Source organism: Gopherus evgoodei, chromosome 2, assembly GCF_007399415.2.
Source record: "Gopherus evgoodei ecotype Sinaloan lineage chromosome 2, rGopEvg1_v1.p, whole genome shotgun sequence".
Taxonomy (NCBI): Eukaryota; Metazoa; Chordata; order Testudines; family Testudinidae; genus Gopherus; species Gopherus evgoodei.
In genome coordinates, this window is record NC_044323.1 from 102,241,965 (window position 1) to 102,265,070 (window position 23,106).

General features: G+C 43.9%; 1 protein-coding gene across 2 annotated transcripts in view; it reads left to right on the forward strand.

Moving 5' to 3' along the window:
- The window catches only part of ADCY1 (adenylate cyclase 1), a 380,070-nt gene that overhangs the window by 300,210 nt on the left and 56,754 nt on the right, over positions 1-23,106 (forward strand). The window lies entirely within an intron of this gene.

A 23,106-nucleotide genomic window follows, 5' to 3' on the forward strand; every position in this document is an offset into this window, starting at 1 on the left:
ATTTCTTCAAACTATCCGTGAAAATAGGATCTTTTATTTTGAAGGGAGGGGGACATCATACATGATTAGTTCTGAAAATTGATCATTCTCTGAAAAATAATCTACTTTTAAGTATGAACTGTCAGAAAAGCAGATGGTTCATTCAAAACCTGTTAGTGTACTGTGAAATAGTACATGATAAAATATCACCCCAGTGACTGAAGTTCATTCTTCTCTCCCTCTTTTCTTTTATATATGCATTTCTGAACATCAAACCTTCCATCTTTGTACTCTTTGGTTGGTTGGTTTTTTTGGGTTTTTTTTTTTCCGGTTATTCTCCAGTGTCCACATTTGGACATGTTTACATTCCCAATCATGCTCCCCTAATCCTTCCTACAATAATGTGTGATACCAGTGGCCCATTTACTAGGCCTGAACGAGTTCTCAGGGGATAGAAGCAGCAGAAATAGTCATTACAGTCATGTCTTGCCTGCAGCAGAAAAGTAAGTGAAATGAACTTACCCATAATTGACCTAACGTACTATGGGAGTTTGAAAAAGTTGCCATGTGAGCACACACCTAGTTATCTAGGTCAGGGGAAGAAGCTAGAGTTAGCCGGCCTGGTTTTGTGTCCATATACCATTGCATCATGTTTGCTAATCATTCAAGCACTTTAGAACAAATCTTATAAGAGTAGCACAGCAAATACTCAATACTCAGCCCAATGTGTTCATTCCCCTCCTCCTGATGAGCTGAGCTGCTCCTGAGGCCTCAGATTTGTTGCCCCTGTTCATTCATCCACCTCAGCCACAGTCCCCACATGCCCTCAGTATCCCCCCTCCAATCCACGGCCTTCCCAAAGCTCTGCTCCCCTTATCCCTTTTCCCCTCCTCTGCCCTCTGCAGCACCTGTGCTTTCCTGACCCTTCCCCCCACTCCACCCCATAGAAGGCCAACCCTGAATGTTAGGGGGTAAGGATAAGGTGGGGAGGAAATTAACACCCTAGGGAAGGCATGATAGCAGGAGCCTTCACTTCACATCTCTGGTGTTGCTTAGAATTGAGCTGATTCTGATGGAGACACTGATGTATTCTAGTTCCCTCTCTCTGCCAGGTCTTTGAGGATAAGGAAAGTGGAGGCCCAGTGGTGTGATGAGAAATTCCTGGGCCTCAGCAGTGCGACAAAAATGCAGGCTAGTGACAAAAATGATATTGAAGCTGGCTGATATGTTGTAACACCTTTCTCCTTCCGCCCCTCGCTCCTTCCTTTTAAAACAGATTGACAAGTGCTCCCCAAAAACAAAGGCTGAAGCCCATCCCAAAAGAACTAACCAGTCAAAACAACTATCCAGTGGTTTCGTTTACAACAGCTTCCTCTCATCCTGGTGTCTTGGTTTGTTACTAAAACTATTTGTGGCCTCACTAGAAGCCTTGAAATTCCCTATTCACCATTTAAACACATCCAATTTGTACCATCTTTCCATAACATGTTTACAGGCCAGAAGGAACTTTGGTACTTTTTATCCATGTGTGACGGGGTAAGGGGGATCCCATCCAGTGCGGGGAAAGTGCACCTCATCTCCATTAGGGTGCAGGGGCAGGGTGTACATAACCTGCGTCTGTGTCTCCATAGCCAGAGTCAATGAGTCTGCTAGCAGGGCAATGAGGCCTACTGGCCAAAGTCAATGTATTAGGCCTGCTTAGCAGGGCAGTATGGCCCAATAGCCAGAGTCAATGTATTTGTCCTTCTTAGCAGGGAAGTAAGGTCTAGTGGCCAAAGTCAGTGTATTTGCCCCAGTCTGAAGGACACCAATGCCTGGGGACCAAAGTCACTGTATCCGCCCCTGTTAGCAGGGCAGTGCAGCACAGTGGCCAGAGTCAATAGGTTTGTCCCTCTTAGCAGGGCAGTTGGGCCTAGTGGACACCGTCAATGGATTTGTCCTTGTTTGCAGGGCATTTTGCCTAGGGCCACAGTCAATGGATTTGTGCCTCTTAGCAGGCCAGTATGGACTAGTGGCCACAGTTAATGGATTCGTCCCTGTTTTGAGGGGCAGTGTGGCCTATTGGCCACAGTCAATGGATTTGTCCCTGTTCACGGGGCAGTACGGCCTAGGACCACAGTCAATGGATTTGTCCCTGTTTACAGGGCAGTACAGCCTAGGGGCACAGTCAATGGATTCGTCCCTGGTCATGGGGCAGTGCGTCCAAGTGGCCTCAGTTGGGGAAGGGGGCCGCAATACCCAAAAAGAGGGATGGTGGTGGCCTGGATAGGGGGCCTGAGCCCTCCCTCACCATTGGATCCCAGCCCAGAGCCCTGGTAGTGGCAGGAGCGTGTGTCACTGCGTCACCGGCGGTGGTCTGATGGAAACACGCTGCTGGGCCGCTATCTGATTCCCCTGGGCTGCTTCCTACCGTGGTTCCTGCTGCTGCTTTCTGGGCATCTCTGCTGTCTCTGGGTTCCCCGGTCTGTGCTATCCTCAGCGACTCTGGACTCTGTGGAGCCTCCATGGGTGCCTGGCGTCTGCCTGCATTGCGGGGCATCTTCTGGCTCCCATCGCCTCCGGCTTTGGCTTATCCTTGACTGGAGCAAGTGTTGTATACCCTTCCTCTCCGGCAGTTGGCCCCAACAGAGCGGAGCTGCTCCCTTTTATACTGATGCATTGGAATATGCCCAGTAGAGTTGAGGGGGGCGTGGCTTCCTCAGCCCACAATGTGGGGTTAACCCTTCCCCATCCAATGTGGGGTGAGCGCACCCTAACCAGTGCTGGGCGAGTGTGCCCCGTCACACACGCTCCCCTTTAAGAGTGGATCTGCCGGGGCCCCTGCACCTCTTTCCTCGCCCTGCAGCCAAGAAGAAAAATCAGCGTTGCCATGCACATTTCCCAGGAAATCATAAGGTTGTAGGGATAAGTACCACTGCATTATTTGGGGATTAGTTTCCTTCATGTGGTGTAACCAGCACAGGGGTGCATGGTCAGTAATCAGCCGGAATATGTTCCCCAGCAATTAATACTGTAGAGAATCTATGGCCCATTTGACGTCTAGGGCCTCTTTCTCTATAGTCAAGTAACAGGTCTCTCCAGGGAACACTTTTCGCCTCAGATACAATAAGTTCCTCTCTGGCGTCTCCTTGACACAGTACCGCCCCGATCCCTACCTCAGATGTGTCCGTCTGCAGGATGAAGGGTTTCTGAAAGTCGGGGTGGACCAAGATTGGCTCCCAGGTCAGCCGTTTTTTTAATGCCTGAAAGGCTGCCTCACACTCCCTAAACCACTGAACTCTCTGGGATTGTGATTCCTTCATCAAGTCAGTCAGGGGGACGGCCAAATTCACAAAATCCAGTACAAAGGCAATATCTGACTAGGAACTGCTGAACCTGTCTCTGTCATCGGCATGGGCCAGCTCTGCAACATTTGTACCTTTCCAACTAAGGGTCACAGCTCTCTGCCTCCAACAGTATAACCTAGGTATGTTACTTCGTTCTGCCCAAGATGGCATTTTGTTGAATTCATGAGTCCAGCCTCTCGGAGTGCATGTATGACATTAGAGAGATGTTGAAGATGATCTTCCCAGCTGGTGCTATATATGACAATGTCATCGATATAAGCGGTGGTGTACTGCCCATGTGGTTGTAATAGCTGATTCACAAGTCGCTGGAAGGTGGTCACTGCCCCATGTAGCCCAAACAGCATGGTTATAAATTGATACAGGCCAAAGGGGGTTGGGAAGGCCATCTTCAAGCCAAAGAGGGTTGGGAAGGCCATCTTCGAGCGTGAGTTTGGGGTCAGAAGGATTTGCCAATACCCTTTGGTGAGATCCAAAGTCAATAGGGGGAGCCAGGCTCTCCTAACCTCTCGAGGAGTTTGTCAACCCACAGTATCAGATAGACAGTGAATCAGGATATACTGTTCACCTTTCTAAAGTCAATACAAAACCAGATGGACCTATCTGGTTTCAGGACTCGGACTACTGGGCTTTGCCACTCACTATGAGATTCTTCTATCAAACCTATATCCAGCATGACTTCCAGTTCTTTCTGGATGGCCCCCCACATCTTCTTGGGCAGAGGTCGGTGGGGGTTGCATACCTTTTGTCCTGGTACAGTGGCAATATGAACCGACAAGACATCTGGATAGGACCGCAGGAGTCTTTGCAGTTGTTCTCTCTGGGTCTGGACGAGTTCTGTTCCTATCAACATTGGCCCATCTTCAAAGGATTCATCAGCCATGGGTCCTAATTCTGGTTCAAGGGTGCAGGGTTTGATTAGTAAAGCCTCCCTGTGCCTCCAGGACTTTAGCAAATTGATGTAATACATAGCATGTCTTGTGGCACCAGCCTGGCAGCTGAACCTCATAATTGATCGGCTCATGTGACTTCAAAGGGGCCTTGCCATTTAGCCAATAGTTTGGATTCGGTTGAGGGCGGCAGGATTAGGACCTGGTCTCCTGGTTCAGAGCTCGTCATCCTGGCTCCCTTGTTATACGATTGTGCCTGAATCTGCTGCACCTGCCTCAGATTTTCTCTGGCAAAAGTCCCTAGCATCTGAAGCCTCTTCTGCAGCTATATCACATGATGGACAACCCCCACCAACCTGTGTCTCTTGCCCTCCCAGCCCTCTTTCAGAAGGTTGAGAATACTACAGGGCGGTCTCCCATATGAGTTTCAAGGGGGAGAACCCCGTTGATACTTGAGGTACCTCCCATATGGCAAACAACGAGGCTGGGAGTAGCATATCCGAACGTTGCCGATCTTCTTCCACAAATTTGCGTAGCATGCTCTTTAAGGTCTTGTTAAAACATTCTACCAATCTGTCTGTCTGGGGATGGTATAGGGAAGTTCTGAGGGCTTGTGTATCTAAGAGATGGCAGAGGTCGACCATCAATCGGAAAGTCACGTTCGTCCCCTGATCTGTTAAGATTTTGAGGGGTATCCTTACCCATGCAAAGACCTTGATGAGCTCAGCGATTATTTTAGGGGGCATGGCAGTCCATATAATGGGACTGCTTCTGAGTAGCATGTCACATAATCCACTATCACGAGGATATACCGGTGGCCAGAGGAACTCTTGTCTAGTGGGCCTACCAAGTCAAGTCCTATTCACTCAAAGGGGATCCTAATCACAGGGAGGAGATGAGGGGCCCTTTCAGCACTCCTTTCGGGTCCATGCATTGGCACTCTGAACATGAAGCACAATAATTCTTCACCTCCTGATGGATATCCGGCCAGAAGAACTGCCGTGCCACCTGTTGGAAGGTCTTTTCTCTTCCAAGGTGCCCTGCCCAGAGCACCAAATGGGTGAGGTGTAAAAGACCCTGGTGCAACCTCCAAGGGACCAGCAGCTGGCGACGCACTTCTCTAGAAAGTGGCTCTTCCACCAGGCGATAGAGGTGGTCATGCCATATTCTGAAGCATGGGCCTTGGGGTATTTTGGGGAGCACCCTTCTCCTCTTGATTTATAGCGGTAGCCTGCTCCCAGGGGTGACTAAGCATAGGGTCCTCTCATTGTTCCCAGAAGAAGTCACCATCTTGTTCAAGCTCTGTTCATGCATCATTGATGGAGGAGTCTGTTCATGTAGGTGGGGGCACTGAGATCATGGCAGACTTGGAGTGCCCTTCCCCTGGATTGGCATCCTGATCCCTCACAAGTAGCCCCTTTTTTGTCAGCCCTTTGTCTTCTGCTGTTGGACGGTACTGAGAGGGCTCTTGCAGTAGTTCTAGGAACCACGGCCAGTCCCACCCCAGAATCACTGAATAGGCCAGCCTGTGAATCAAGCGTGACTGAGAGGGCCATGCTTTGGTGGTATATCTCCAGCATCACCCAGGCAGCAGGATACAAATGTAGGTCTCCATGGACACATTGGAGGTGGATGGGGGTCGTGTCTGGTACCAGATCACCTTGGATGACAGTTTGGCTACAGCCAGAGTCAATCAGTGCTGTTGCAGGAACCCCTTCTATGAGCACCGGGATCTGAAGCTTCTCTTCCAAGCCTGGGGGCTGGCTACCCAGACCTGCTCATAATTGCAGTCCATATATAAATTGAGATATACCCATCTCCTAGAACTGGAAGGGGACCTTGAAAGGTCATAGAGTCCAGTCCCCTGCCTTCACTAGCAGGACCAAGTACTGATTTTTGCCCTAGATGCCTAAGTGGCCTCCTCAAGGATTGAACTCACAACCCTAGGTTTAGTAGGTCAGTGCCCAAACCACTGAGCTATCCCTCTCCCCCATCATGTCGGAAATGCCCCTCTTGACCACATTCATAACAACAGTCTCGGTGCCTCTGTGTGGCGAGTCCATTCTAATTGGATTGGCTCCCACTAGTGGGCTTTCATCCCACTGTGTAAGGCCTCGGGTAGCAGTCGACTTGCGACTCATGTCAGTGTTCCTGGTCAGGGCTTTCGATAGGAGTTGCAATCCTCCCAGTGGGGCCGGGTGTGGTTTCTCCCGGCTGGCCAGCCTTTCCCCCCCGAGTTCCTCCATTTTATGGGGCTGGGGTTCCATAATTTCAGCCACCAAGTAATCCTCTATCAGTCCAACCGCTTCCGTAAGCATTGCAGGGCGGTCTCTATGCACCCACTCCTTCCCCCATGTCTGGAGGATTTGGGTGAACTGTTCCAAAATTACCACTTCTGCCAGTTGAGCACCAGATGACTTGTTGGGCTTTAGTCATCACCAAGTGTAGTCCCGGAGAATTGAGCCGCCGGTTGTGGCCTAGCCCCTGCAGGGTACCGTTTCTGATTAAAGGATTGGCGATATGTCTCGGGGCTGATATCGGTCTGGTCTAGTGCAGACACCTTCACTTTTTCATAGTCCACGGCGTCCTGGTGGTCAAGGTTGCAATAGGCCACCTGGGCTGACTCCGTTAAGTAATGGGCTAGAAAGGTGTCTCATTTTCCCTGATAACGCCGCCACTTGTTGGACGAGCCTTTCCTGTTGGACTTGCTGCTGGATGCTGCAACATCTCCTGTTGGTGGCTAGTAACCTGTTGCAACACTTGTGCATATTGCTGCTACTGTTGTTGTGCTACCTGTTTTTGCTGGTTTTCTAGGAGCCATTTCAAGACCTTGTCCAATTCCATGCTGGCATCTACTAATTTCAGGTAGCTAGAATGCTAGGGAGGTCAAGGGAAGAACCCGTTCCTCCCTCGGATCTACTATTTTAGGCCTCTGCTCAGGCGTGGGGTGTTGCCCACATTCTCTACCAAGTGTGACATGGTTGGGTGGACCCCATTTATGCGGGGTGAATGTGCCTCGTCTCCCTTAGGTGTAGGAGCAGGGTGTGCATAACCTGCCTCTATGTCTCCGTAGTCAGAGTCAATATACTCGCCTCTGTTAGCAGGGCAATGAGGCCTAGTGGCCAAAGTCAATATATTCGCCTGCCTCCATGGGGCAGTAAGGCCTAGAGACCAAAGTCTATGGATTTGCCCCATCCGCAGGGCACCAAGGCCTGGGGATCAACATCATTGCATCTGCATCTGCCCCTGTTAGCAGGGCAGCATGGCACAGTGGCCAGAGTCAATAGGTTTGCCCCTCTATCGGGCAGTAGGGGCTAGTGGCCACAGTCAACTGATTCATCTCTGTTTGCAGGGCAGTAAGGCCTAGAGGCCAAGTGGCCTCAATCAGGGAAGGGGGCCGCCATGCCCAGAAAGGAGGATGGTGGCAGCCCAGGTAGGGGGCCTGGGCCTTCCCTCTCCACTGGACTCCAGCCCAGAGCCCTGGTAGTGGCAGGAGTGCATGCCACTGAGTCAGTGGGGGTGGTCCGACCCAAGCATGCTGACTCAATATTCCAGTTCACTAACTGGTCCACTATCTGATTCCCCTGGGCTGCTTCCTACTGTGGTTCCTGCTGCTGCAGTCTTGGTGTCTCGGCTGTCTCTGGGTTCCCTGGTCTGCACTGTCCACAGCGACTCTGGACTCTGTGGGGCTTCCGGGGGTAGCCTGATGTCTGCCTGCGTCATGGCATCTCCAGCTCCCATGGCCTTGGACTTCGCCTGATCCTTGGCTGGAGCCAGTATCATGCACCCTTCCTCTCTGGCAGTCAGCCTCAGCTGAGCTGAGCTGCTCCCTTTTATACTGATGCATTTGGAGCATGCCCAGTAGAGTTGAGGGGATGTGGCTTCCTCAGCCTACAATTTAGGCTTAACCCTTCCCCGTTCAGTGTGGGGTGAGCGTGCCCCATCACACCACGTCAGACAACTTAGGACACAGACCTCCATACACCTGACCATCCTAGTCTATCCTAACAAGTTTTCCTTAGTCACTGTATGTTTATATGTGTAACCTAGAGTTATAAGAGCACATATGAAAAAATAAATCAGAGATGTGGAAGAGAAATAAGTCCCCACGATTCAGGGCATTAGCCACCCTCTTAGTAATGGGGATTTGGAGGAAGCTTTCCTTCAGGGCTGGTTATCCCAGATGGTGGTTGTAGGGGTTATGCACATTCTTTGAAGCATATTGGAGACACTGTTGAAGAGAGATTACTAAATTAGATGAGGTACTGGTCTGATCCAATATAGCAATTCCTGTGTTTCTGTTTCCTAAGAGGCCTTTTCTGTAAAGGTTGTTGGTCCAATATAAACTTTCTGTGAAGTTTGTGTCCCTTTACACCAAGGGGCTGGATCTTGTTCCCATAGCTAGAGGGAGTTCTACTTTTGGCTTCCATAAAGGCAGGATTAGGCCCTAAATTAAACAATGTAGACACACAGGAAGAGGCAGGAGAAGGAATTATTTAGGCTAAAAATACTGCTTCTTGGTTATAGATTTTTTTCCCTCCATTATTTTAATATAACTTCTAGTGCATTATATCTATAATTTATTATATTGATGGTGCTGGTGGTGGTTTGGAAGCAGGAAGGCTTAACTAAAAGAAGTGACCTTTTAGGAGGGACTTAAAAGAGACGAGCAAGCTAACTTGATGCACAGAGACAAATGGAAAAAGGAGGGAGGAGTTGGCAAAGCAAAATGTATGACTTGAAACCATTTTAAATATTATGGTAACCAGGTCAACATGCATTTTAATTGCAAGGATGAAGGGCTAATAAGTGAGCACACGGTTCTTTATATTTGCAAGGGGTGTGTTGAATTGCGAGAAGCTAATGATTAGCTTGTCATCAGCTGCAAAAAGCAAATGGCACCTTCCCCATTATTGTGTCACTGATTGATTTATGGAAGTGCCAGATGTTGCTATACAACTTAGCTAATAACATTAGGTCTCTGATATGCATCAATGGAGTGTCTGTGAAACTGGCAGAAAAACACCGTGAATTTTACTGGTATCGACTGATTTCTCCACTGGGCTCACAGATCAATCAGTGTGTCACTTTGCAGTTCATCGCAGCATATCAAACCTTTCCATAGTCATTGTATACTTGCATACTGATCACTGGACTGTAAAACGTTGACTAAAAATGTTTTATATTATCTTTACATTCAACACAAAGCACATAGTATCCCCACCCCTCTTGAATCAACCACTAAATCTCTAGAGACAGATAAATGGAAGACTGTCCCTGAAGCTTGGACAAAATCTGATACAGTTAGCTGAGTTCAGATGTCCACTGGTTTAATATTGTATTCCTTCCTCCTGAACCTCAATAGCTGAAACATGGTCACATTTTTTATTCTTTATGCGTCATCTCTGACATTAATATGAACTGACTTTAGCAGGTACAATGCCAACAGGATGAAAATCAATGTTATCAGCAACAGATGGCCAAGAATCTGTTCAATTTGAAAGGTAAATAGGAGCAGTTTGGAATATTTTGTTTTAATTAAGAGGAAGATATATTCCCCACTTCCTTCAAAATCTGGTCTGTCGGAATGATCTATCGTCATGATGATTTTGTAAGCCAAGAACAAGAATAATAAGACACGAAAGCCCTTTCATGTACCAGTTGCACTTTAAATGAGAACAGATTATAAAATATTCACAACTTTTTAATCTTTTATTTGAGGCCCATTAACATCCAACTCTAGAGGTCTGGTGTGATCATTGACTTAAAATGCACATTAGCAAGTGGAGAGGGACTTATTGGAAGCAGCCACTGAGTCATTTTTTATTTTATGTTTTGCTTCGTTACAATTATTATTTCCTTGGAAGCGTGAGATTACATTATAGGGTTTGGTTAATTATAGTTGTTTTTAATCAGCAAGCATTATAGCCAACACTTTCAAACTTAGTGACCTAACATCAGGCTCCTAAACCCACCTAAATAATTCATCTGATTTTCAATGGTGCTGAATGCAGATCTTTGCCACTGAAGTCAAATTAAAATTTTGGCTTAACTATTGAGCTTTCAACTTGAGACACATGGGGACACCCCAGTTATAAAGATGTTTTTGGCCTTCTGAGGTTCTGCTGATATTACTGTACTTCAGCTCCCTGTAGAAAATACTAGGCCAGTTCCTAGCAGCAGTAGAGCTCCCTGCAAGAGCTCAGTATATCTGCCCAGCCCCAGCTAAATCTCTGGATCTGATAATTACCCTCATAACTTTCCTGGCTTATACTCTTCCAACTCTAATGTTGTTCTGCATTCGAAATTAAATTTTAGTGTGTGACTAACTTCCTTTGTTTCACCGGACTGCATTCTCTGATTGACTGGTCCTCATAATCACCACAGCCAGTTAGTCAAGGCATCATTGCTTCATTTGTACAGCTGAAATATGGATTCCAGCTGGCTCCCAGCTGTATAGTTGGCACATATGCATCTATGAGGTTTGGTCTTTGGCCTTGGTAAAATCCAGACAATTATGGTCTTAGGTATACTTCATTTGTAACCATTGTGTTAGTTCTTTTCATGCCTCTTAAGAAGCCTCATTATCTCACATGCTAAGAAAACAACAAAACACATTTAATGATGTAATGTGTCCAGATAGTTTACCAGATAGCTAAACAGTGGCCAACTCTGGACTTACCTGGTGGGGAGAAACATACAAAAAGTTATCCCAGGAAGTCTCAACTTCTGTGGTCACCTGGATAGTATATGCCATCGGTGTCACTCTTTGACTTGTTAAGCTCTCCTGCTTGATTCAGTACTATCTGGGAAAGACAGATAACCCCGAAAAACAAAAGAAGCAAGATGATTCTGTGGGACACCAGTAAAAAAAAAAACCTGAGGGAGTTGTACTCATGGAAGTGTTACTAAAATTATAATGGTCATACTTAAATACAAATCTACATTTATAAATAGTTTATAAAGGGTTAATAAATACATCATGAATATTTTAATTAATAGTTATTAAATTGTAATGAATTGCTAGAGTCCAGCAGGTGAATGGCGTCCTTACAGCTGTCTGCAACATCTTCTACTAATGTGCTTGTGGATTACTAACAAACAATTTGAATTGCCTTTGATTATTTGCTATTTTTTATTTCTAGTGTGTGACTGGTCACCTAAATCAGGTGGTAGTTATTTCTGCTCTCTGATAGGAAAACATCAACGTTCATCCATAACACATGCTACTCATTTCTATAACATGCTTACAACATCTACTAATCATTTAAAATATTCTATTAATATGAAGTGTGGCTGAAATTAGTACAGGGAAACAGTAAAAACTGTATATTCACAAGACAGTTAAGTGCACTTTTAATTGTAGACACATGCACAGCTTACTGGGCCCTGTCTAAAAGGGAATTACAATGAAGACCCTGATTCTGCAAAGGGATCTGTGCAAAAGAGCTCTTGTTCTTGTGGAAAGTCCATTCATTTCTGTAGGACTATGCACAGATATAAGGGCCTACTCATGCAAATGAGTATCCCAGGTCCTTCAATACTCAGGCCTGATTTTGTGACAGTTCTACATGCTCATAACTGATGTGTCAGGTGATTCCTCCTGCTGCCTTTCTGGTCAGTGACCAGTTCCTGTTTTTTCTCCCTTTTGTTTTCATTTTGGGTCAGCAAGTCAATGTACATGGATCTCATCATCACAGGGAGCATGAGTTTTGGCTTGCTTGTGAGTAAATATTGCTTAGCATATACTTGTACATTTTACTAGGCCTGCTTAATCTATATCTGCATTTAACAAGTCTCAGTCCCCTTTATGATAGGTGGGCTAACAACCTTTCTTCAAATTTTGAAGATCCATTATCTTCCTGGTTGATCTGCAGTCCATTCTCTGATTAGGCTCTCTCATCACCAGCTGGCTTATACTCAACTGACCCTACTGCAAAAAGATCTCTTTCCTTTTACTTTCTGTGACTAGTCAGATTCCTTCATATGTCTGCTCTCTCGGTCTCGTCTTTCCCTTATTTTTTCCATTTTCTCTGTGAATGGTCTAGCATTTTTCCCTCCTTCCTCGCCATATGAATATGGAGCTCTCAGGAAATCTCAGCAAAACCTCCCTACAACTCCCTCTAAAAGCCTAGTCATATCTAATTAGTTGTGGTCACTCAGTGGGACTGGGACCAATCAGAAATTCCCAGGTGAACGGGCATAGGATCTTTCCTAATCCTCATTAATCTCTCTGCTGTCCAGCAGGTGGGATTCCTGACAGGAGGAAGTGAGAGCTAGATGGACTTCTGCATCTCAGTTACTAATCTGGTCTACTCTGGTGAAGGAAGTCTTTTACAAAACACTTTCTGCTGCAGAGAACTGCAATTCCCATTTTTCTCTAATCTAGGAGCTATTCCAGCCAAACCCTGCTACCAATGACATATCTACAAATGAGAAGAAATCAGTAATTGTTTGTTTTAGGAGAGACCTGTTCAAAATACTTAAGTGCAGGATTCCTCTACATATGAAACACTTTGGGATCATCTTTTGGAATATGTAGCACTAAATGCTTAAAATTTACCAGTTGGCTTGAGTGTTGGAGAGATCCAAAGCAATTATCTACAGTACACCTCTGAGGAAAACTTACTATAAACCACAATTACATTTGATAGCTCAAAAGGTAATCAATTAATTTCTTTTACTCATGATGTAATAGGCAGAAATTCAGTAACCTGGGTTTCTCAGCTGTAGGAGAAGTGTTGATGGCTGTCACATCACTGTCAGACACTGTTGTTTCATCTAACATAAACAGATGTGATTTTAAACTTCCTGCAGTCGCAATCCTGTCACTGAGTGAGTGGCTGTAAAGTAAACAGGTCGTATAGAATTCTGATGCTTCGGAAGGAGATCAGAACACTATTTTTGACATCTTGCAATATCCTCAGCTGGCATAAATCAGTGTGACTTCACTGGAGCTTTGCTAGTTTACATCAGCTGAGGATCTGTCCCTGTATGTTGTACTGAGCCCTATGCCTTCCCACCACTAAACAATGAATGTTGTTTAATGTATCTTATCTGTAATTGATGTGATGGTTTTGTTCAGCGTGGAATGAGCAGGAGCGGATTTACCATGAAACAAATCATGCGGTGGCATGAGGCCGCCAAAATGCAGGACAAATATCTGACAACCTGCCCCCGAGTCCCAGCCAGCAGCGCAGCAGGGCTCAGGCAGGCAAGCTGCCTGCATGCTGTGGCCGGTGGCCCTATGCCGCTCCCAGGAGGCAGACGGCTGTTGGCACATCTCTATTTGCCCCGACGGTTTGGGAGGTGGCTCTATGCTCTGCCCCCACCCTGGGCAGTGAACGGAGACCCGTTGCCCCCCTCCACCAAAGGGGTGCACAGAGACATGACAGCAGCAGGGCTAAGGCAGCTCCCTGCCAGCTCTGCCTGCCTCCCTCCATGCCGCTTTGCTCCTGGAAGCGGACGGCATGTCCCTGCGGCCCTTTGGGATGGTGGGGTGTCTGCGCGCTGTCCCCACCCTGAGTGCCGACTCAGCAGCTCTCATTGGCCAGGAACTGCGGCCAATGGGAGCTGCAGGGATGACACCTGCGGGCATCAGTGCATGGAGACCCCGGGTCCCCCCACTTAGAAGCCGTTGCTGGAAGGGTGTGTGTGCCAGTCACTTTGGGAGCCATGCCACCAGTGTTAAGAGCCTCCCTCCTGCACCCCAACCCCCTGCTGCAGCCCAGAGCCTGAACCCTGCACCCAAACTTCCTCCCAGAGCCCACACTCCCTCCTGCACCCAACCCCCCTGCCCCAATCAAGGAACCTCACTTTATTTTCATTTACTTCCCATTACTTATAATATAGGAGCAGGATGAAGAAAAAAAAAGAAAAATGTGGTGGGGAGATAAGAGAGAATGTTCTTTTTCTTGGCTGGGGCCTGAGTTGGAGCCCTGGAAAATGAAGCTGTGCACAGGGACCCACTAACTCTAAAGCTGCCACTGGGGATGAGCGTAGAACAAATGTTGCATATTATAGCATAGAACAAACAGCACAGAGCAGACTTCAGATTCTATCAGCATTCAGTATATTTCCCCCTCTTATGTGAAGAACGCAAACATTTTTGATATTTAATGGAAATGTTCTGGTTAGGCCATTGTGAGATTTATCTTCACATAAAAATCCTATTGACTTCAATGGGAGTGACACATGCAAAGATTACAGGATTGGTCGCTAAGAAATTAGGAAGGCTGAAGAGGAAATCAATGTGATATTATGCTGCTTATTTTGTGATGTGCAAACAACATGAAATAAGTTTAGCATTTGTTTTTTCAATCAACATTCAGAAAGAAAATGAAATACTCATTGTGGGGAAGAGGGAAGTCTGGGAAGTACTCGTGCAAATGTATGTTTGTGCAAAAGTTCATGCCAGAATTGATTATGGTAACCATCTTAAAAATCTCCTGTTCAGAACACTCTGTTATCCTATCAGAGAGCAGAAATACAAATAGCTGGTGACTTGGATGACCAGGCACACACTACTAATGAAGAATAGTAAATATTTGAAGATATAATCAAATAGTTTGGACTAGCTGATTGACTGATATATGTTTGCATAAAGCATACACCAAACAATTTTGAATGAATAGCATATTTGTAAAAAACAAAGCCTGTCTGTAGGTAACTCACAAAAAGTAAAATCGAGCTATGTCCATTCACTTATTCAGTACAAGTAGTTCACCAACTCAGGCAAAAGGAAAAGCATGTTCTGTGTTAGCACTTTTCCACAAAGCCCAAAATAAACATTTTATGATAGGCCACATAACATGAATTGTGGAATATGGTACTTTAATGCTAACACACACTCTAAATTCAGTAATACACGAAAAACTACAAAGCCCGTTTATCTTGATGGGATGGTGTCCCTAGCCTCTGTTTGCCAACAGTTGGGAATGGGCAACAAGGGATGGATCACTTGACGATTACCTGTTCTGGTCATTCCCTCTGAATCACCTGGCAGTGGCTACTGTCAAAAGACAGGATATTGAGCTAGATGGACCTTTGGTCTGACCCACTATGGCCGTTCTTATGTTCTTATGACTTCAGCCTGTCCTATCCTCCTCAGCATTTGATGCTCATTCGTGCAGATACTTTTTAGCAGCCAGCCTCTAGCAAACTTCTACTGGCCATGTGCAAATGGCAATTTTCAGAGGCTTATAACTGCCAAATGTGGGTGGATTTTTACAGGGACAGGAGGAAAAAGCATCTCTCTGACCCTAGCCAAATTTAAAGTCTCTACTGCAAAGCATGGGGTGCCAGAGATTATCAATTAAACAGTTGTAAAAAAAATTAACATTGGCAAAACAATCTATTTTCTCCAGTGCCGTTCTCAAAAATGACTGAACCAGGGTTGTTGAACTTGTCCAAACTTTCCAAAAATATTTGACACCCCGTTTGGAAAATTTCAGTCCAAACAGTTAAAACTTGGAAAAATTATAAGTAACTGAAAACAGAGTCTTACAGTGGAAAATGTTATGCAACCTTGATTATTCACTTCCCCAAAATGTCATTGATGCAGAGTTAAGTATGACCATCTACTTCCTGAATGTCACGTGCACCTGTACTTAAATCTCTAAAACCCAGGAAGTACAGAGTTACAGTACACACAAGCTATGTCACACAACCTTAACTCTGCCCCCAAAACCAGTGGGGATATACTGTCAGTATGCTTCAGCTAAGACTGCACTATAATAAGCAGACATAAGGACTGACAAAGTAAATGTGCCATTTTGTGTGCTGTGTTTTTTTTCCCCCACAGAACGGTATTCTTTTATTGATCTACATGTACTCCAACTGCCCTTCAGTGTGTCAGGGACAGCTGTATTGACTGGTGCAAGGATTATTGCAGCAGGTTGCCACAGATCACACCATGATATGAGGAGAGGTGCATCTGCACCCAAAGGGATCACAGCTGATTCCATACTAGAGCCATACTAGATTCCTTACCGACTGTCTTTGTTGTTCAAGACACTGTCATACAACCATCACCCCATTATCCCAAGAGAATGTGAAAACAAGTGGTGCCCCTGATCTTATATGGCAGTGAGTTGCTATTTCAGGGCAGTATAATCCCCTGCCATTTGAGAATCTCTGGTAGGCTACCCACAACTTTTAGTTAGGCTGCATAGTGTTTTATGTTAGCCATGTAAATAATGATGTGTATACATACATTTGGATTTTTTTTTTAAATAGGGTGGACGAAAGTGATGTCCTGTCCCTTTATATGTTTGAGCACTCCCCTATCCCACCCAGTGCAAAGCCTCACTTTCATTTTGGTTTCAGTTTTGTTGTAAGAACAATAAAGAGAGCACAGCAGAGAGCTGTGTTTCTATCTCCTCTGCTGGATCCAAATATAATAAGAATCTGCTTTCATTCTCTGTCTCTGATTTTCGTCTGAAACAGTTTCCTTAGACACTTGTGCATATAAACAGATACTGAAAGTAGACACTAAAGCTTTGTGCTAATTCCCACTGCAGTGTGAAAAACAGTACAAAGGATGGCTTACAGGTACCTGAGTGTGGAATATCAGTATGAAAAAGACTGAGAATTCATTTATGAGGGGGTAGAGAACTCAAGTTTTCTCTCCTCCATTTAATCATAGTATCCCCCACCCTCAGATCTCCATCCTTCCATTCATGGCTCCATCTTCTAGTAAAAACAATTAATAGGACATACCAGGGGTCCCATATCCCTGTACCCCCAAAATATCACTTCAGCTAGTCTACCAATACTTTTTTGGTAGCCTCCCTGTAAAGCTGCCTCCAGAAATAGAATTTAACACTCAATATCAAAGAGTGATAGCATCGTCAAAGAACACGCAGAATATACAATTGCTGTGTGGATTTTACAATTCAACTCTTATCAGTGAATCATTGCTAGCAGTTTGCATTCTTCAGATTTAGCAAGTGCATTTAGTTTTCTGTATGTGGCCCTTGGCTGCATTTCATTCTATATTGCAAAGACTTTCAAGTGACTTTTATTCATCAAGTGTAGGTTGTTTGTGTATGATTCTTATTGGAATAGGATTTTTGACAGCAGGCTGTTGTTATTTTTGTCAGACCAGCCAAAGAACCTTTACCATGGTGGGGACTAGATTTTCACTCCTCTTAACCGAAAAACCCCTGAACTTAATGAGCTGAAAAATTGTTAGTGAACATTGTGTAAACAAATAAAAAAGGAATGGGCAGGGAGTAGGGGGGAGAGAATAAATTGAGAGAAGGAAAAGGATTAAAATTAGCATTCCATCCAATTTATTTTCTTTTTTTATGTCCATCTATATACTAACATATAGTATATAGATGGACATAAATGGACTTGTGCAGGAGGTCAGACTAGATGATCATATTGGTCCCTTCTGACCTACGAGTCTATGAGTCTAACAGAGTCTTAAATTTCTATCTTTATTTGCTGGCAATATCCTTCCTTGCAGGAAGGTGAATTCCATTGAATAACTGTGCGTCCCTGTAGAAAAGACACTTTCTTCCAGCAGCACGGGTGAAATTTTTAAGGCTTGTATTCTGTACAAGCAAAGAGGAAACCACAAAACCAAAACATTAGGCCAACAATGTTCAAACTCAGGTTCCTGAAGTTAGACACCTAAATCCATAGTTAGGCACCTAATTATGTGGTCCGATTTTTTTTTTCAGAGATGCTGAACACCCGCAGCTCCCATTGTCTGCTTGTCTATGGGAGAAATGAGTGTCTTGCACTTCTGAAAAATGAAATCACTTTTATTCAGGCACTTAAATTTGAATTTAAATGCCTAACTTTAGCCACCTAAATTTGAACATTCTGATCATTGTTTATGCAGATCTGACATAGTGAAGGGACTGTTCAAAGCTTCCACCGAAGGGTATCTGTATTAATTCAAAAACTGTGCACAGAAATGTGCTACCAGTGAAGAACACTATTTGTAGGTCTACCAAACACACAACTAGCATTTGAAGTAGCTTACCACTGACCAAAGAAGGAGATAAGGGTGTTGTGCTATCTGGAGTGACTCACAACTGAGTGCTTGCCTCAGGGCAGACTGTCAGAAAACAAGAGCTGATACTCCAACTGGTAGTATATTCTATAATTAGATTTCACCAAGCCAGCACCACATGTGAACTCCGGGATCACTATCCCAGTCTTACCACAGAGTCACAAACAGTCCCCTTAGTCCCCAGCCTATCGTGCCACCCAGACAAAGTGGACTTTGTGATAAAAGGTCACTTCAACCAAAAATCACACATCAGGTTTCTCCCAGTCCCAAGAGACCAGTCACTTACCCCAGATCAGTTGGTACTCTGGACCTTACACCAAAGACAATGCTGGAAGCCAATTCTGTAGTAAACTGACTAAAAGCTTATTAGCTAAGAACAAAAAATGAGAGTTATTGAGAGTTTAAAGCAGGTAAAATAGATGTACAGGTGAATCATAGTTTGTAACTCCAAATGGTAGAAGTGATGTAATAAACTGCCAGTTTCCCAAAGGTCTTTCAGGGTACCCAAATTGTCTCTAGGGATCTCTGCTTTGCATCTGGTACACTTCCCTGTAAAAGTCCAAACTATCCGAGATAAAAGGTCTTTCTCTGAATCCGTATTTATGGTATCTTCACACAGAAAGCAAGCTAACAGTGTCTCTACCCATGTAGGTTTTTCCTTGGATGACGGTGAGTGAGGAATGCACTTCAGTCTTTGGACCTCCAGTCATCATGATAATGGCCATTTGCTTTGGAATTAGCACCTTTTCTGATAAATTCCGTAATTAGCATTTCACAAGATTTCTTTGATAGGTTATTGAGTTACATGGGTATATACAATGTAAATGTTCGTTATTACATTATAACAGAAACAGATAAATGAAAACAATATGAATAACATTCCACTAGCTTTCATGAAGTTTAAAATGTTATTCTCTTCAATCTACACTAATACACAAGTGAATCAGCCTATGGCCCTGATCTGACCTGGTCTGCCAGGGTCACATATCACTCCTGCTGTCACTGTGAATGGCGCTAGGAACAGAAATGCACATATGTCAGTCTGATGGCCCCAATCTGGAATTATTTCAGGTTTTCCATCACTGTCAGTGGGAGTGGGATTTGGTCCTTTGCTTTATGTTCTGTTGCTCCCATTTTATTTTACTCCCCAAAGATGTGGCACATGGAGACGAGAGAGGAGAGGGGCTTAGAGAACAGTTGTGTCTATTTTATTGGTCTCCCAGCAATCTTTTAATACTTGCAACCATTAGAAATATTTGCTGTACTTGTGTTGGATAGGTAGATAAACTGGTTTGAACTATGGAGAATTCTTTCTTAGACAAGTTGTATTCTTTCACCACTAAGTAAAATGGACTTTAGTATATTAGTAAAGCAATGATTACAAATAAATATAATATGGCATATGAGAGAGTTGTCTAAAAATTGCTAATTACCATAGCTGTGAAAAGACATACATGAACAAACCTGCTCACTTATCTCAGGATAAAAAAAAGTCCTCAGGAAAGCTCAGTAACTTGCAAGTAATAACAGGAGAGATGCTAATACCAAGAAGCTCAGACCTGACTAACTGAAGGCATAAGCAAGAGAGACACATACAATACAGCATGGAAGCGTTCTGTGAATGCACTTTGAATATCAACTATACCTCCTTTTCTGTGATTTTTTTTTCATGCCCCTAGCTGACCATAGCAAAATGAACTGCAGTCTGATGCTGTTTCTGAGGAGCCTAGATAAGCAGCAGTGGATCCTTTACCAGAATATTACAAGAGAATCAAACAGAGGGTTGTTTTCTCAGAATTTTAATCAATGGTTGTTGTATTACACGTGCTTCAGTGCACTCTCACAGCTGTAAACAGGCTGTCTGCGTTTTGTAGAGATCTGATAGAACATCCCCATTCTTCTCCTGATTTGCTGGCTATGTTACTACAAAGAACCCTTCTTAAAATTATGTTGCAAATGAACAGGCATTAGTTCAGCTGCACTTAAAAAGGAAGTGCCAAAATAAAATAAAGCAGGCCAGGAGCAAGTTCAGTGGGATGCTTGTCAAGCATAGTCTAATTTTTTTTTTTTAAGTGTGGCATAAAAAGGTAATACTGCCCTCCTGGCAATGACCATGTGTCTGTCTTATAGCAGTAGCCCAGCAATGCCCAATGACTGGTAAATAAACAGTTTGCTCAATTTGCTGCTTTGAGGATATATTAAAGAAGCTGTTATAAACTCTGGAAGTTAGCCTTTTAAAAATTATCTGCACACATTAGGGTTCTTCTGAGGGAGAGCCAGGTTGGGGAAAGGGAGGAGATACACAGCCTGAGCTAAGTTGTCAGGCAACATTATTCCTCTATAAGTCGTAATGGTTCTGGGCAGTCAGAGAAGTATAGTGTTCACAGGAGATTTGATACACTGAAGGAAGTTTAGACTGTACTCTCCAAAGCACCCTTCTCCCAGCACTTCCAGGGGGAGAGAGACCATGGCCTTATTCTTGCCACTCTCTCATACATGCCCTCTTAGCTCTGCTAGCAGAAACTTTCATTAGCACACCCAGCTATATTAAAGTTTCTCTTTTGTTGGTACTCGGAGGTGCAAAGGACCTTCTAATTCTTTACCTAGAAGATCAACTCAGAATCAGCCTAATATGGCCCCCAAAATCAAGATGTGTGACAATGGCTTCCAGGTGAGAGATCTGACCTTGCCTGATGGACATAGGAAAGGGGACTAGATGTTTTGGAGTTGAGCTTCCGTGGTGATGCTAAGATCTATTTCACCTTGTGCCTTCCATGTGTCCCCTTTCTATTACTGTGACTTGGAAAATAGAGCAAAAATACTGGAGTTAATTGCAAAAAAAAGCTGCTACATTTTTGTCGGGTTTAGAGAAAGGCATGCAGCAAAATACTCATATTTCTAGAAGAGCTATGGATGTGTTAAGAAAACATGATAGGATTAATCAATAACATCATAACTAGCTACTCAAAGGGTATGTTCTAGCTTGGGGCCATGAAGAGCATTGGTCTGAAGGTAGATCCCATTTGCCATATTCTGACCTAAGGGCTATCTATGCCTAAAAATATCTTATTTGGTATGAACAACTAAGGAATGTGTTCAACAGATTTAGTGAAGTGAATGCCATTATACAATGTCCTCTGGGCAGAATATTGCTTTCCAGCAGTGAGTCACTTGCCAGAAATTCCTCAACTGAGAGATTATATGGGAAGCCACTGAAGAGAGATTTTTTTCACTATTTCTAACCTAAACATAATCAACTCCTTATATAGCAGAATAACATGCACAGTAAACTATTGTCCTTTAAATTGAAATACTATCAGATGTGCAGTATAATACAGATAGTATTAATCTACTTTAATCATCCTTCAAGTGCACAATACACTAATTGTGCCCATTCAGGAATATTTTTCCTGTTTAATTTAATAACAGGTTGTGTCACACATTAATTAAAATGTTATGCAGATATTTAAACAGACTGATTTCTGTGTTTGGTTGTCGCAGTGCAACATGTAGTCTGCTGAGCAGTACCCACACAATTCAGTAGGAAAAGCTCTGTATTACACCATAAAATGCAATGCATTTCTCAATACTTAAATACACATATTTTAATCTGGATATAAAGCTAAATTCCACACTGATTTACTCTGTGTGCAATATAGGGTGTGTTAAAAGCGACAGAGTCCTGTGGCACCTTATAGATTGGAGCATAAGCTTTTGTGGGTGAATACCCCACTTCATTAGATGCATGTAGTGGAAATTTCCAGAGGCAGACAGGAATCAGTCTAGAGATAACGATGTTAGTTCAATCAGAGAGGATGGGGCCCTCTTCTAGCAGTTGAGGTGTGAACACAGAGGGAGGAGAAACTGCTTTTGTTGTTGGCTAGCCATTCACAGTCTTTGTTTAATCCTGAGTTGATGGTGTCAAATTTGCAAATGAACTGAAGCTCACAGTTTCTCTTCAAAGTCTGGTCCTGAAGTTGAATATGGGGTATATAACTGAAGAAAATTTGTCCCAGTTTCTCTAAATTCAGATAACCAAGTATGTACACATTCACCATACTATCTGAGCAAACAGATCTGATTTACTTCCTCCTTTCTACCCTGCTCATTAAAATTTGATGTAATAAAGCAGTTGACACCACTGCATCATGTTGATTAGATATCAGACCCGAAATGCCAACTATTAAAGTGAGCACTCCCCAAAAAAGTGATATAAACAAATAATGGAAGCTTGGACCAAACATTTTCTCTTATGGATAGAACTTCTAGTGACCCAGATGACATTTCCATTTTGTGTACTGTATCTGGCTGACACATGGCCATAGTACATTGGATCTGTGCTATCAAGATAGAGAAGTTCAGCCTTCCATGTATGCTGGGACTCTCACTCATCTGCAGCACGTTCCTCTGAATCACTTTGTTGGATTCCCTTTAATTAGTCAAAAAAAAATTCTTTAACATTTCCTATGGTTGGTGTAGGTAGAGGGGAGCTATAGAAGAAATGATTTTGATAAAGTAAGGGATTGTTTCCCTGGATCCCGATAGACATGGGTAACTCCCAGTTGTAAACATGTGGTAGACCCATAATGCTGCAGTAAACAACCATCACACTTCTCGACTCTTAATGGCAATTATAAACCAAATCCTTTTTACTCATTTCAGTGGCCATATTCCTTGGCTCCTAAGAACAAAGATCTGAGCTTTGTTTGGGGTTGAGAATATGTTTCAGGTGTCTGAGCACTATGCACCAAACTCTGGGACTCTTCACTTTTGCTTCTAAAATAGATGCATAATAATTTGATCAGAGTGACTACTTCTTTGTGTTACAGTGCTGGCAAGTATTGTGGCCTTTCAAAATTCTCAC